This window comes from Procambarus clarkii, chromosome 93, assembly GCF_040958095.1.
Source record: "Procambarus clarkii isolate CNS0578487 chromosome 93, FALCON_Pclarkii_2.0, whole genome shotgun sequence".
NCBI classification, from domain to species: domain Eukaryota; kingdom Metazoa; phylum Arthropoda; class Malacostraca; order Decapoda; family Cambaridae; genus Procambarus; species Procambarus clarkii.
This window is the reverse complement of record NC_091242.1, coordinates 3,004,183-3,018,444: the sequence shown is the minus strand read 5'-3', so window position 1 is coordinate 3,018,444 and position 14,262 is coordinate 3,004,183. Positions and strand designations below refer to the sequence as shown.

The 14,262-nt window shown below is 43.5% G+C and overlaps 1 protein-coding gene and 1 long non-coding RNA gene across 2 annotated transcripts in view; one reads left to right on the top strand and one right to left on the bottom strand.

Annotated features, from left to right (window-relative positions):
- The window catches only part of LOC138359868 (uncharacterized), a 35,893-nt gene that overhangs the window by 20,240 nt on the left and 1,391 nt on the right, over positions 1 to 14,262 (top strand). Inside the window, exons 3-4 of the long non-coding RNA XR_011226104.1 lie at positions 5,472 to 5,541; positions 12,180 to 12,331. This is a non-coding gene — a long non-coding RNA (uncharacterized lncRNA). The remainder of the gene's footprint in view (positions 1 to 5,471; positions 5,542 to 12,179; positions 12,332 to 14,262) is intronic.
- LOC123746775 (growth hormone secretagogue receptor type 1-like) overlaps positions 1 to 14,262 on the bottom strand; it is a 177,481-nt gene that overhangs the window by 161,966 nt on the left and 1,253 nt on the right. The gene's annotated exons all lie outside the window — the stretch shown is intronic.

Genomic DNA, 14,262 nt, shown 5'->3' with positions numbered 1-14,262 from the left:
ATACTATGTGCAACCTACATTAGACACACCCCTAGACTTTGCAGCTCTGGCATGGAATCCACATCTAAATAAACCTAAAATTTAGCGATAAATGTACAGAGTTATGCAGCAAGAATTGTCCAAGAGCTGGGGTACTAACCTACAGTGAAGGCTGAGAGAATACATTCCCAGGGAAAGCAAGTCTAATCAGAAGAACTATGATCACAACGTAAGTCTCAATAAGTCTACAAGGAGCTATGGGACACTTTATCACAACATACTCAAAACTTACACAATATTGTGAGATCTTGAAACGTGATCACAACATGCAAGATACTCATTGATCTTCAAGTCTAAAAGAACAAATTATGTATAAATAACACGAACATCCTATACCACTTGCATAACACAATACATATTATTTTTTAACCCCTAGTGATACTCAGCGCTAAATAATAGTATTAATAATAATAATGACTCTTATTACCAGTTTATACCAAAAATTATACACATTGGGAATATTACAGTATATACGTATAAGGTAGAGCATTTTATCTTTATCTTTTATCATTTTATCACATTAAGTCACAGCTGTTGCTTAGGACGGGACTTTGTGCAGCTGTAGTTGAAGAGTGTGGTGTACACTGAGGTCGTCTTGCCCAACGAGACACCAGAGTGATGCAATATGGTTGAGGTCGTTCCCTGGTGCTGGTGGTCGTCTTGCCCAGTGGGACACCAGAGTGCTCCAATATGGTTGAGGTCGTTCCCTGGTCCTGGTGGTCGTCTTGCCCAGTGGGACACTAGAGTGATGCAATATGGTTGAGGTCGTTCCCTGGTGCTGGTGGTCGTCTTGCCCAGTGGGACACCAGAGTGCTCCAATATGGTTGAGGTCGTTCCCTGGTCCTGGTGGTCGTCTTGCCCAGTGGGACACTAGAGTGATGCAATATGGTTGAGGTCGTTCCCTGGTGCTAGTGGTCGTCTTGCCCAGTGGGACACTAGAGTGCTCCAATATGGTTGAGGTCGTTCCCTGGTGCTGGTGGTCGTCTTGCCCAGTGGGACACCAGAGTGCTCCAATATGGTTGAGGTCGTTCCCTGGTGCTGGTGGTCGTCTAGCCCAGTGGGACACTAGAGTGATGCAATATGGTTGAGGTCGTTCCCTGGTGCTAGTGGTCGTCTTGCCCAGTGGGACACTAGAGTGCTCCAATATGGTTGAGGTCGTTCCCTGGTGCTGGTGGTCGTCTTGCCCAGTGGGACACCAGAGTGCTCCAATATGGTTGAGGTCGTTCCCTGGTGCTGGTGGTCGTCTTGCCCAGTGGGACACCAGAGTGCTCCAATATGGTTGAGGTCGTTCCCTGGTGCTGGTGGTCGTCTTGCCCAGTGGGACACTAGAGTGATGCAATATGGTTGAGGTCGTTCCCTGGTGCTGGTGGTCGTCTTGCCCAGTGGGACACTAGAGTGCTCCAATATGGTTGAGGTCGTTCCCTGGTGCTGGTGGTCGTCTTGCCCAGTGGGACACTAGAGTGCTCCAATATGGTTGAGGTCGTTCCCTGGTGCTGGTGGTCGTCTTGGTGAGCGTATGGCCATGTGTCACACACACACACACACGTCATCACCGCCACGGAATATTAACTTTTGGCACGAAATACTGGCTTAAGGAAGCAACCAATTCGTTATCTAAAAATAAGGGTACGCGTACCCTCAGCGATCAACGGGATTTGAACAATCCCCAACGGATTTACCGGCCCCCAACAGATTTAACGGTACCAACCGATTTAACGGTTCTAGATGTTTTTGTAAAAACGTCCACACTTAAATGAATAGCGTAGTGCAAATGGTCTCAACAGGCTTATTGGTTTCCAAGACTCAAATAATCCTGAAAGTTTTAAAACTGTTTACGCTTGAAAAAATCATGGTTTTACCAGTTTCTTGAGTTTAAAGGCTTTCAAAGTTGTAATGTCTTTAAGATTTTAACGGTCGTTACTGTCTTTTAATGGGCAATACTATCTTAAAGAGCCTTTCTGTCTTGTAGTGGTCATTACTGTGCTTACCGTCTTCTAACGGTCATTACTGACTCGTAGTGACTAGCTCGTAAGGCATTGCTGTCTTTTAACGGTCATTACCGTCTTTTAACGGTCATTACTGACTGGTAACGGTCATTACCGTCTTTTAACGGTCATTACTGACTGGTAACGGTCATTACCGTCTTTTAACGGTCTTTGCCGTCTTTAAACAGTTTGAAATGTATTGTGTTACAAAATTCATAATTTTCTTTCACTGTGATATATTACAGCAATCCTTGAAATAAAACCAAGAAACATTTACATATTTTGTTTAAAATATATATTTTTCGCATCATATTCACTGCAGCTTAATATTTTTAACATTTTCCCACTCCAAGTAAAATTTAAAATAATAGTTTAGCAGTTTGGTGATGTAATTTAAATCAGCAATTTACAAACTTTTTAGTGGGATACATTTAGAGTTATTAATATAATTTTATTTTCAGTTCAGCCCTTGGATTGCATTAGCCTTGTTACCGAGTTTACAGGAAGAATGTATCTTCAAGTTTACAGGAAGGATGTATCTTCAAGTTTACAGGAAGAATGTATCTTCAAGTTTACAGGAAGAATGTATCTTCAAGTTTACATTGAGAAGATACAGAAGTTTACCTGGCCCATATGTGTCTCTTTTTTTTCCTTCAGTTATAAACACCTGAAGACCTGTGATTTGTAATTAATAATTCTGATGAGCTGGCGGCTAATGTTTTCATTTTATTTATACATTCATCAGATGTATTTTGTTGGGAATTTTATTGTATCAGGAATGTTTATCATTGTTTTTTTTAAATAATTGGAATTATATTGCAATTATCAATAGTGTTTGAGAAAGCCAGTAGGAGCCGTGTGGAGGGCTCGAACCTACATTCTGATTTTCCCCATTCATATATATATATATCATGTGAACGTGATTTCATTGTGTATGTAATAGTGTTATTGTTATTATTTGTGTTCATGCTAATGTCTTTATACATTTTGTAGAACTTGTGTATGGGGTCATATGTGAAGTTTCTTTGGTAGTAATTTCGGATACAGTTTAGTCATTATTGGGAGCTAATCTTATTGTGAAGATTGGTAGATTGTGAGTCTGGGCTCCCCTGAGACCCCTTACCCCCTTGAACACTTGTCTACTCCATTGTTCGTTCGTCATCTACCTTGTTCCCGTGGCATCTACCTTGTTCCCATGGCATCTACCTTGTTCCTATAGCAACTACCTTGTTCCTATGGCATCTACCTGGTTCCTATGGCATCTACCTGGTTCCTATGGCAACTACCTGGTTCCTATGGCATCTACCTTGTTTCTATGCCAGTTACTGTGTCTATGTCAACTACTTTGTACCTTTAAAACCATTTGATACCCTGTTTGTACCCTCCAAAGATCATAAGAATATTGGACACTGCAGAAGGCCTATTGGCCCATACGAGGCAGCGCCTATTTACATCCACCCAAACTCATTCATATATATGTCTAACCTACGCTTGAAACAATCCACTAAGCCCACGATTGCCAAGTTTCCCGGTGATTTGTTCTATACATCAACAACCCTATTTCCAAACAAGAAAGGTTCCCCGGGACCTTTCTGTATCTAACTTAGCTAGTGTATCCAGCTATTATCGTAGCTAGTGTATCTAGCTATTATCTTAGCTAGTATCTAACTTAGCTAGTGTATCTAGCTATTATCGTGGCTAGTATCTAACTTAGCTAGTTTAGATCTATTGATGACAAGAGTCGGTGTCCAGCCACCGTCGTATTTTGGTTTCCTTTGGACTTCATTCTTCCTAGAAACTCTAGCAAGTCCAGTGGTGTAGTCCAGAGGGCCTGTCCCTTGTACCTGTCTCCATCCTCATGTACGTCACTTCAGCTCCTTGTACCCCTATCCACCCTTTTCTAACTATGTGTTCCTCACTTGTTTCTCTCTCTCTCTCCCCCTTTAACCCTTTCTCCTCAACTGTTTTTTTTTTCTGTCTACCCCTTTGTTCCTGTCTCCACTCCCTTATTCTTCTCACCAGCCCCTTGTATCCTTATCCACCCTTTTGTACCTGTATCTGGCTCACTTGTACCTCTGTCTAACCCTCTGTACTCTTCCTTTTCCTATTTAACCCACACGACTTCCCTCCCCAACCTACCACCTCCAGTGTTACCTCCTCTACCTTCTCCAATAACCCCTCCCTCTTGCACCCCTCTTCCTCCCCCTTCACTCTGTCCCGCCAGTTTCCCACCCACTTCAACACCACAACCTTCTTAGCCTTTATCCTTCCATCTCCAACTCCTCTCCCCAAGCCCCAACCATCCATCCTCCATCACCTTTCCATTCCCCTCCCTTCCCCATCACCAACCATCCCTACTTCTCTTTTATCGTGGTATCTGGGTTTCTCCATTATACGGAGAGAAGACCACCGTTGAAATATTCTCGAGCTTAAACACAGCCAGTCATCGACCTCGTCCAATTAATATTCCATAAAATCATTTCCAATGGCGTGAATTTATGACTTTCAAGAACCCAAAAAAAGTATTCAGTGTATTGTGAAAAATTGTATAGATCGTCCATTTTTATTGTGCAAGCCTGGTGACGCGTGTGGTGCCTGCCAGGAAGGAGTCTCTGGATAAAGGTAGCATATATCCTATTGGTGAGGTAAATGCCAACCGGAGGCGATGTGCTCTTGGGTATATGGCCTGTTGGGTGATTGCCTATCAGTGGTTACCCACGGGGCATACTGGAGGTCAGAAGGTGTTTGTGCTTGGCTTTATAGGTGTTATCTGGTCCAGTTAGTCCTCTCGTTGGAGTACTGTGTCGTACTCTGCTACTCTGTCGTATTCTACTACTATGTCTTATTCCATTAATCTTTAGTACTCTGGTACTCATTCATAATCTACGACTCTGTCATACTGTAATACCTTTGTACTCTGTGGATGAAAGTGGCTGTCATCTTCCCTGCCTCCAGCACCTACCACTTCAATTCCCATTGCCGTGGACAGAACACCAACAACTCACCTCTCCCCACAATCAACCCACAATAAGGTTGTGGGTTGTCCCAGGTGCCTATTTACTGCTAGGTGAATAGACATTAGTTGTGATAAAGCTTGCGTTAACGTCTCGACCTGCCCAGGAATTGAACTTTGATCTAATTGGTTGTGAGCCGACAATGCCACAATGCCTCTCTCTCTCCACTACGTTACAGGTCTGACCTACACGTGTTTCCATCTTTCTCTTGTGTTCTATTCTCAACTCGTTCTATTGTCCCTCTGTTGGGAAGGGCTCGCTGTCTACCTCGTATATTCCGGTCAGTATTTTGTGTGTTGTGATCATATTTCCTCTGGTCCGTCACTGTGATCTTACGTTGTGCCTAGACAAATTGAGTAATTTTCCCTTCAGAAATGATAAGACAATTAATGAATCAAGGCGAAAAATACTACAAATATTTTTTTCTTTCCAGACAGTTGGCTTTGGGAGTCGGAGGCTACTGGAGCGTGAGTACCTGTGTGAGTACTCACGCACTCACCTGTGTGAGTACCTCTCGCTATCACTTCTTGTTATTCACCAGTTATTGTATTTTTTGATCAATATGTATATTGATGCTCTAATAGTCATAGTCATTATACTACTATTTACGACAAATGTAATATTAGGCTTGGCACAAGGTTGACCTTCCCATAAGGACAGCGTAATATTACGGTCCCCCGCAACTTAATGGATAAAGCCATTAGATTGAGCTGCCTTACCTGTCTCTTCTAAGCTCAGATCCCTCATCTCTTGCAACAGTTCCGGAGCATGGCCCCGTTTGATGGGCTTGTGGGTGTAGATGTTGGGTTTCCCAGTGTCTGGACCAAGAACCTGTTGTTGTTGTTTAAGATTTGCTACCTGGAACAAAAAGTTCCAAGTAGCACGGGCTATGGTGAGCCCGTAGAGGACTACCAAGAACCCTCTTCACAGTCCCTAGTCCAGCTACTGACCTTCACCAGGTTGGCCGGTCGGCCGAGGTGCTGTAGCCGGTCGGCCGAGGTGCTGTAGCCGGTCGGCCGAGGTGCTGTAGCCGGTCGGCCGAGCGGACAGCACGCTGGACTTGTGAACCTGTGGTCCCGGGTTCGATCCCGGGCGCCGGTGAGAAACAATGGGCAGAGTTTCTGTCACCCTATGCCCCTGTTACCTAGCAGTAAAATAGGTAGCTGGGTGTTAGTAAGCTGTCACGGGCTGCTTCCTGGGGGTGGAGGCCTGGTCGAGGACCGGGCCGCGGGGACAGTAAAGCCCCGAAATCATCTCAAGATAACTTCAAGATAACCATAACCTCACCAGGTTGCAACTCACTACCTCCCGGGAATTGAACCCGGGACCATTCAGTGGCAAGTCGACTGTGCTGTCTGCTGCGCTACGGGTCACCCCGGTGTGTGTTAGTGTAAGTGTATTTACCTAACTGTGATGGCTGGGGTTGAGCTGCAGCTCCTGGCCCTTCCTTCTGCTGGTGAAGCATTTCCCTTGCAAAATGAGGTATTTTATACCTACATCTGAACACATTCGTGGCGTCCATCACTAATAGAACTTTGTTTAGGGTGCTGTAGTCACATTTTATGTGTGCCGACCTTGCATACACTGCTGATGTTACTCGATTTATGTGCGTCTCAGGTAATATGTTTTTTGTTGATCTATTGTCGTCAACTCCTGGAGTAGTCAGTATGTTGTTTCATGGGCCGTATCTGGTTAACATGGCAGGCATTGCTTGCCACTGAGAATTACACCTAGCATTATTATGGTTTGAGCAGAAGAAGTTGTTAAACACATATGGCAAAATCTTACTGAAGCGACCATACGAGTCATAAATACTCATACTCCGCCCAAGTAAAACAGAAACAAGTAACACTTAGTGGGCCAGCCAGAGGCTTAGGGTCCGCGTAGGAATATCCCTGCAAAAAAAAAAAATATATGGTTTGATTCCTTGACCAGAAGTACGATTCTTTGTTTCGTACTTGTGGTCCGTGCTGTTAGGGACTGGAAGTAAACAACTATGTCCTGTTTGCACTGACAACATCACAAACAAAATGCTAGCACAGGTCCGCCCTCGAATTGCTGTCAGTTTCTGACTGCCGGTCGGAGCTTTGGGACACACTGGCCGTTAAGCCCATGACGTCAGAGGCACAGGGCTCTGGGATTGGTGGATGTCTAACCGTCATCGTGTTTTAAAAGACAAACATCTTTGCCACCTGGTTGACCGCGTTTCACCGAGGCCGGTCATTCGTCCCTTCCTGTGTAAAAAAAAACTGAAATTTTCAGTGTCGTTCATAACAAAGCTTTGTTTCCCCGTGAATGCTTCGTATTTCTTCATTCTAAGCTACAATTTTTCTGTCATCACTTTCTCCCTGAATAACAACACACAACCCAGTAGCAGAAGTACACACACACACACACACACACACACACACACACACACACACACACACACACACACACACACACACACACACACACACACACACACACACACACACACAGGTGTGTGTGGTTACGAGGAAAGGCTGCGGGAAATGCACCTTACGACACTGGAAGACAGAAGAGTAAGGGGAGACATGATCACAACCTACAAAATCCTCAGAGGAATCGACCGGGTAAACAAGGATAAACTATTCAACACTAGTGGGACGCGAACAAGGGGACACAGGTGGAAACTGAGTACCCACATGAGACGTTAGAAGGAACTTTTTCAGTGTCAGAGTAGTTAACGGATGGAATGCATTAGGCAGTGATGTGGTGGAGGCTGACTCCATACACAGTTTTAAATGTAGATATGATAGAGCCCAGTAGGCTCAGGAATCTTTACACCAGTTGATTGACAGTTGAGAGGCGGGACCAAAGAGCCAAAGCTCAACCCCCGCAAGCACAAATAGGTGAGTACAAATAGGTGAGTACACACACACACACACACACACACACACACAGAGGAAGAGCAAGGAGAGATACCAGAGGGCCAAGAATGAGTACTTCGGAGTGAGAGAAGCAGAGAGACAGTATGCAAATGACATCGCAAGTAAAGCCAAGACCCAACCAAAACTGCTTCTCAGCCACATCGGGAGGAAAACAGCGGTGAAGGAACGAGTGATGAAACTGAGAAAAGGGAAGAACAGATACACAGAGAATGACAAGGAGGTGTGAAGAATTCAACTAGAGATTCCATGAGATCTTCACGATAAATAAAGGAGAAGCCCTTGTACTAAGAGAGGAGGCGGCAAACCAAGCAACCTTAGAGGAATTTGAGCTCTCCAGTGATGAGGTCAAAAGAAATCTGTTGGAGCTGAGTGTGAAGATACTTCTGGCCCAACAGCCCAATGGCTGTTGGGCCTGACAGAATCTCACCCTGGATGCTAAAAGGGGGTGCAGAAGCACTAAGTGTGCCACTCTCTATGGTATATAACAGGTCACTGGAAACAGGAGACCTACCGGAAAGCTGGAAGACAGCTAATGTAGTCCCAATATACAAAAAAGGTGAAAGGCAAGAGGCACTAAACTACAGGCGAGTTTTCCTGACTTGTATACCATGCAAGGTGATGGAGAAGATCATGTAGAAAAGGATCGTAGAGCATCTGGAGGGAAATATCTTTGTAACACACCACCAGCATGGGTTCAGAGATGGTAAATCGTGCCTCATAGGCTTAATAGAATTATTTGACCAGGAGACAAAAATTAGGCAAGAAGGAGAAGGATAGGCAGACTACTGCATTTTCTTGGACTGTCAGGAAAGCTTTGACACAGTACCCCATAAAAGGCTGTTACAAAAGTTGTAGCAACAGGTTGGAGTAAAAGGTAAGGTGCTCCAGCGGATAAGGAAGTATCTAAGGAACAGGAAACAGCAAGTAACTGTGAGGGGGGGGGGGAAAGACATCAGAGTGGCGAGATGTCTCCGGCGGAGTCCCACGGGGTCTGTACTTGGACCCATCTTGTTTCTGATATATGTAAACGATATTCCAAAGAGGACTCACTCCTCTCAGTATTTGCTAATGATTCAAATTTTATGAGACGAATCAAGACTGACGAAGATGGACAGAGACTACAGGACGACCTGGACAAACTCATGGAATGGTCTAGAAAATGGCTGCTAAAGTTTAACTCAGGAAAGTGTAAAGTAATGAAATTAGGCGAAGGGAGCAGGAGGCTGAACAGAAGGTACCATCTGGGAGGTAAAATCCTGCAAGAGTCAAATAGAGAGAAAGATCTGGGGGTTGATATCACACCGAACCTGTCTCCAGAGGCCCGCATCCAAAGGATATCATCAGCGGCATATGCTAGATTGGCCAACATAAGAACTGCCTTTAGAAAATTGTGTAAGGAATCGTTCTGGACCTTGTATACTACATACGTCAGAACAATCCTGGAGTATGCAGCTATAGCCTGGAGTCCATACCTAGTTAAACACAAGACAAAGTTAGAGAAGATTCGGAGGTATGGCACCAGACTAGTCCCGGAACTGAGAAGTATGAGCTACGAGGAAAGGCTACGGACGCTAAACCTCACGTCCCTGGATGCCTGGAAGACAGAAGAGTAAGGGAATACATGATAACCACCTACAAAATTCTCGGGGAATTGACAGGGTGAACAAAGACAAAATATTCAGCACGGGTGGGACACGAACAAGGGGACACAGGTGGAAACATAGTACCCGAGTGAGCCACAGAGACATTAGAAAGAATTTTTTTCAGTGACAGAGTAGTTAACAAATGGAATGCATTAGTCAATGATGTGGTGGAGGCTGACTCCATACACAGTTTCAAATGTAGATATGATAGAGCCCAATAGGGTCCGGAATCTGTACACCAGATGAGTGACAGTTGAGAGGCGGGACCAAAGAGCCAAATCTCAACCCCCGCAAGCACAACTAAATGAGTACAACTAGGTGTGTACACCCCCCCCCCCCCTCCATTACACTGTAGGGCCAATACACCCCGACCTATCTAGTATTTCAACCCGAATTCTTTTCACTCTATTTCAAAAGCCGTGAATACTGTAACACAGAGTCCAACTCTCCCGTCAGCTGGCAGCAGCGATACAAAAGTTAGTGAATATTTTTCACTGATCCATACTGCAATCCTTCTCACTTTGTGATTGGTAATGTATAATGTATAATTGTAGCATATAATTATAACATCGACGTGATACTGAGATTGTTCATGCATTATGTAATTAGCTCTGCAACTATTGTCTTGTTCGATTGCAACATTACTATTAATATAATGAATGTTGATATCAAACTTCAATTTACGTGCATTTGATTGATTATTAATATTATGTGACGAAATAATTTGATGCTCTCTTTTTCACAGTGATTCGTGTGAGATTTGTTTTGATAGATATTCATTAATGATGAAGATCATCAATCATCAATCATATGAGGATCAGTCACACGTACTCACCTAGATGTGTTTAGCGGGGGTTGAGCTCTGGCTCTTTAGGCCCGCCTCTCAACTGTCAATCAATCTACTAATTTTTTTCACACACACATCCACAGGAAGCAGCCCGTAGCAGCTGTCGTAACTCCCAGGTACCTATTTACTGCTAGGTGAACAGGGTATCAGGGTAAAAGAAACTGTCCATTTGTTTCCCCCATCGCCGGGGATCGATCCCCAGACCCTAGGATCACGAATCCCGAACGCTGTCACTCAGCCATCCAGGCCCCTATGGCTGGGAGTGGGCATCATGGGAGTGTGTCAGAGTACTCTCCACTCGTGATCTCCACTCTGGAGAGTGTATCAGAGTACTCAGCACTCATGGAAGTAAACACTTGAAGTGTCTGCCAAATCTGATGACCTTGATATACAAGTGGCGTCTCTTGCTCATTTCTCCGTAAAATTCTGGTACTTGAGGAACAACTTAGCTCTTGAGTTATTACTTGGGTAAGTGGGACACAGCAGCTAAGATGGACGTCTTAGGCGGTCGGCACTCTAAAGTGGATCTATTATTGAACTCTTTTTATTGTTGGATCTATTAATAGTGGATCTATTATTTTGTGTTTTTCGAGTTTTGAGGCTATTTGTATTGTTTGTGTAAGAATGTTGTGGATTATAGGTATGTGTGCGTGCGTGTGTGTGTGTGTGTGTGTGTGTGTGTGTGTGTGTGTGTGTGTGTGTGTGTTTACTTTTTGTGTCTGCAGAATCGAGATATTAGCTCTTGAACCCCCGCCTTTCTTACCAATCTATTTTGCTTTATTACATATTTATCTTTATACAACACACACACACATACACACACACACACACACACACACACACACACACACACACACACACACACACACACACACACACACACACACACACACACACACACACACACACACACGTCCGTGGGGAAACAGCTCGTAGCAGCTGTCCAACTCTCAGGTACCTATTTACTGCTAGTTTATTTTATTATTTATTTTTTCAGGGATATTCCTGCACGGGCCCTAAGCCACTGGCTGGTCCACTGAGTGTTGCTTGTTTCTGTTTTACTTGGGCGGAGTATGAGTCTTTAACTCTGCCCTCTGCTCTGCTTCTTTAACTTGAAGAAACTCTGCCCTCTGCTCTGCTTCTTTAACTTGAAGAAACTCTGCCCTCTGCTCTGCTTCTTTAACTTGAAGAAACTCTGCCCTCTGCTCTGCTTCTTTAACTTGAAGAAACTCTGCCCTCTGCTCTGCTTCTTTAACTTGAAGAAACTCTGCCCTCTGCTCTGCCTCTTTAACTTGAAGAAACTCTGCCCCTTTTTGTTTCTCGCTAGCGCCGCGAATTTGAACCCCGGTCCACAGGATTATGTGTACAGCGTGTTGTCCACTCAGCCACCAGCTCCCCGGTGGTGAGAAAGGTGGTGAGAAACAATTAATCTTGCCTTGCACCTCAGTTAAGAGGACAACACTTTACACTCACACCGAGAGACTTCTCAGAGGAGATCCTGAATCTCTCCTTAATGTTACGAGTTTCTTCTTTATCTTTAGAATCTTTGAAGAATCTTTGACTTCTTGATTTCCAATGCGTTGATTGTTTGCTTCTTGATGTATTAGACGTTGAATGCTTCTTGATTTTAAAAGGAGGCAAATCAGCATGTATAATTGTAGGACCTTTTAATGCAAGAATGACACTCATCTTGAAACAAGCACTTGCAGAAATTAAAAAAACTTGAACAAATCCACAAGGGCCGTGATGAGGGTTCCAACCTACGTCCGAGAGGATCCCAGACGCTGCCTTAATCGACTGAGCTACGACATGGTAAAAGAATTGCAACCGGGAGTTCAACTAGACCTTCCACGGATCCTGCAGTCTATAAAAAACTTCCCTTCTATAAACAGTAAGCAAATCATGACAGTTCTAAAGATGAATCAGTTCTAACAATGCAATCAAGGCATGCAGATGCAGAACATATATTTTAATTAACAGTATATTAGTTTTCAGGGATATTGTGTATATTTCTAATTGCTGTGAGATCGCTGCTTAAAAATTCAACACTATTAAAATATCAACAAATATTTACGACAATGGAAATTAATGCCTCGTTAGCATCACTGATGAAAATTAACGATGCAGTGTGCAGTTTTAAACGGGACAATTGGAAGGGTTTCAGTGTCATAAGCCAGTGGACATTTGAGTATTCTTTTGTTTACGTTAGATATGGAGAGCCGCATCTGGGTTGCTAAGAGACCAGATGCAACCCGCACACGGCACACAGAACCCGCATGCAGCGCACAGAACCCGCACGCGGCACACGCAACCCGCACGCGGCACACACAACCCGCATGCGGGCTACACTGAGTAAGACCCTCGTCATTCACCAATGTCTTCTCTTTAATATGGTTGATAAACTTCACTCGTGTCACCCCGTTACTCCTCACATTTCTAGAGAATGAAAATTAAGTTATTTTTTTCATTTTTATTCAAAAGGAAAGTTGATCCTTCTTAGGATTGATTCAGTCATTCTTTTCTGCACGTGTTCCAATGAATAAATGTTCAGACTATAGTAATGACTTACTTTAAGTCCAGACTGTAGTAATGACTTTATGTCTAGACTATAGTAATGAATTTATGTGTAGCTGCATAATCTAAATGAGGCCTAACAAGGGCCAAAAAAAATTGCAAAATAATATTACTGTTTTATTGGACTTCTAAAAATAAATTCCCGAATTCTATTTGCTTTATTGCCTACATTTACAGAGGTTTCCTGGCTAGAGATTCCTGCTAATTATGACTCCCAGATCTTGTTGGCTTTCAGATTTCGTTGTTTGAGGATTTACCAGCTGATACCCTGCCAACTCTATTATTTTTATCTTAAAGCTTAAAACTCATGCATTTGCAAGCTTTAGTGCATCTTTCGGTGTAATTGCAAACGCTCATCTCGGTCGTCTTGTGGTGATTTTGAGTCCTGAGTGAAATTTATTTTTGTTTATTCCCATTTTTGTATCGTATTGCAAATGTTGGTGTTGAGTCCTGTGCTAGAAGGATTTATTTGCACACTTGGTAAACGACGGAGGTCCCAAGACAGCCCTGTGGTGCACCACATTCACCACCTTCTCACCTCCATGTAACTCCTTGCTACCTCTCCACTTTCTTTGTAATAACCAAAATAAGGGCTTTGGGGCTTTACCATTAGGGCTTTGTAATAAGCCCTAATGTTACTTAGACAGCACGTCCCCCTAAGGTTTCCCAACGTCAAGAAATGTACTAAAATACTCTTATCCTAACCTATCAAGAGGGCCCACAACAGAGAACGGGACAGTATGTTAATATCGTGAGCCGCTACCACTTTCTAGTACGACAGTTTTGGGCCTTAGGTAGAGTATTCGTCAAATTGCGACGGTCTGTTATGAAGACGGATTGACTTAGGATAATCCCAATATGCCAGGGCATCTAAGTTGCTAATGTCTCTCTCTCGTGAGGCACAGTATCAAAGGTTTTGTAAAGTCAAGATGCAGAATGTTGGGAACTTTTCCGCTGTTAACTGCTTTAAACATACTGGATCCAGTTTAATTAAAAACGAGCGGCCATTACTAGAACGCTGATGTTAATAATTTAATAATCTTTGTTTTTTTTTAAGATGTAAACGGATTGATTTTGTGATTATAATTTCAAACTATTGTTCGTTAAGTTACTTCAACGATAGTTTGACGCACGTCTCACCCGTTAAAAAATGGGAATCACATTAGCAACCTTCCACGACTCCTGTATTCCGCTCGACTCTAATGACTAATTAAATATGCAAGACAGGTGCTCACTTGCCACTTTACA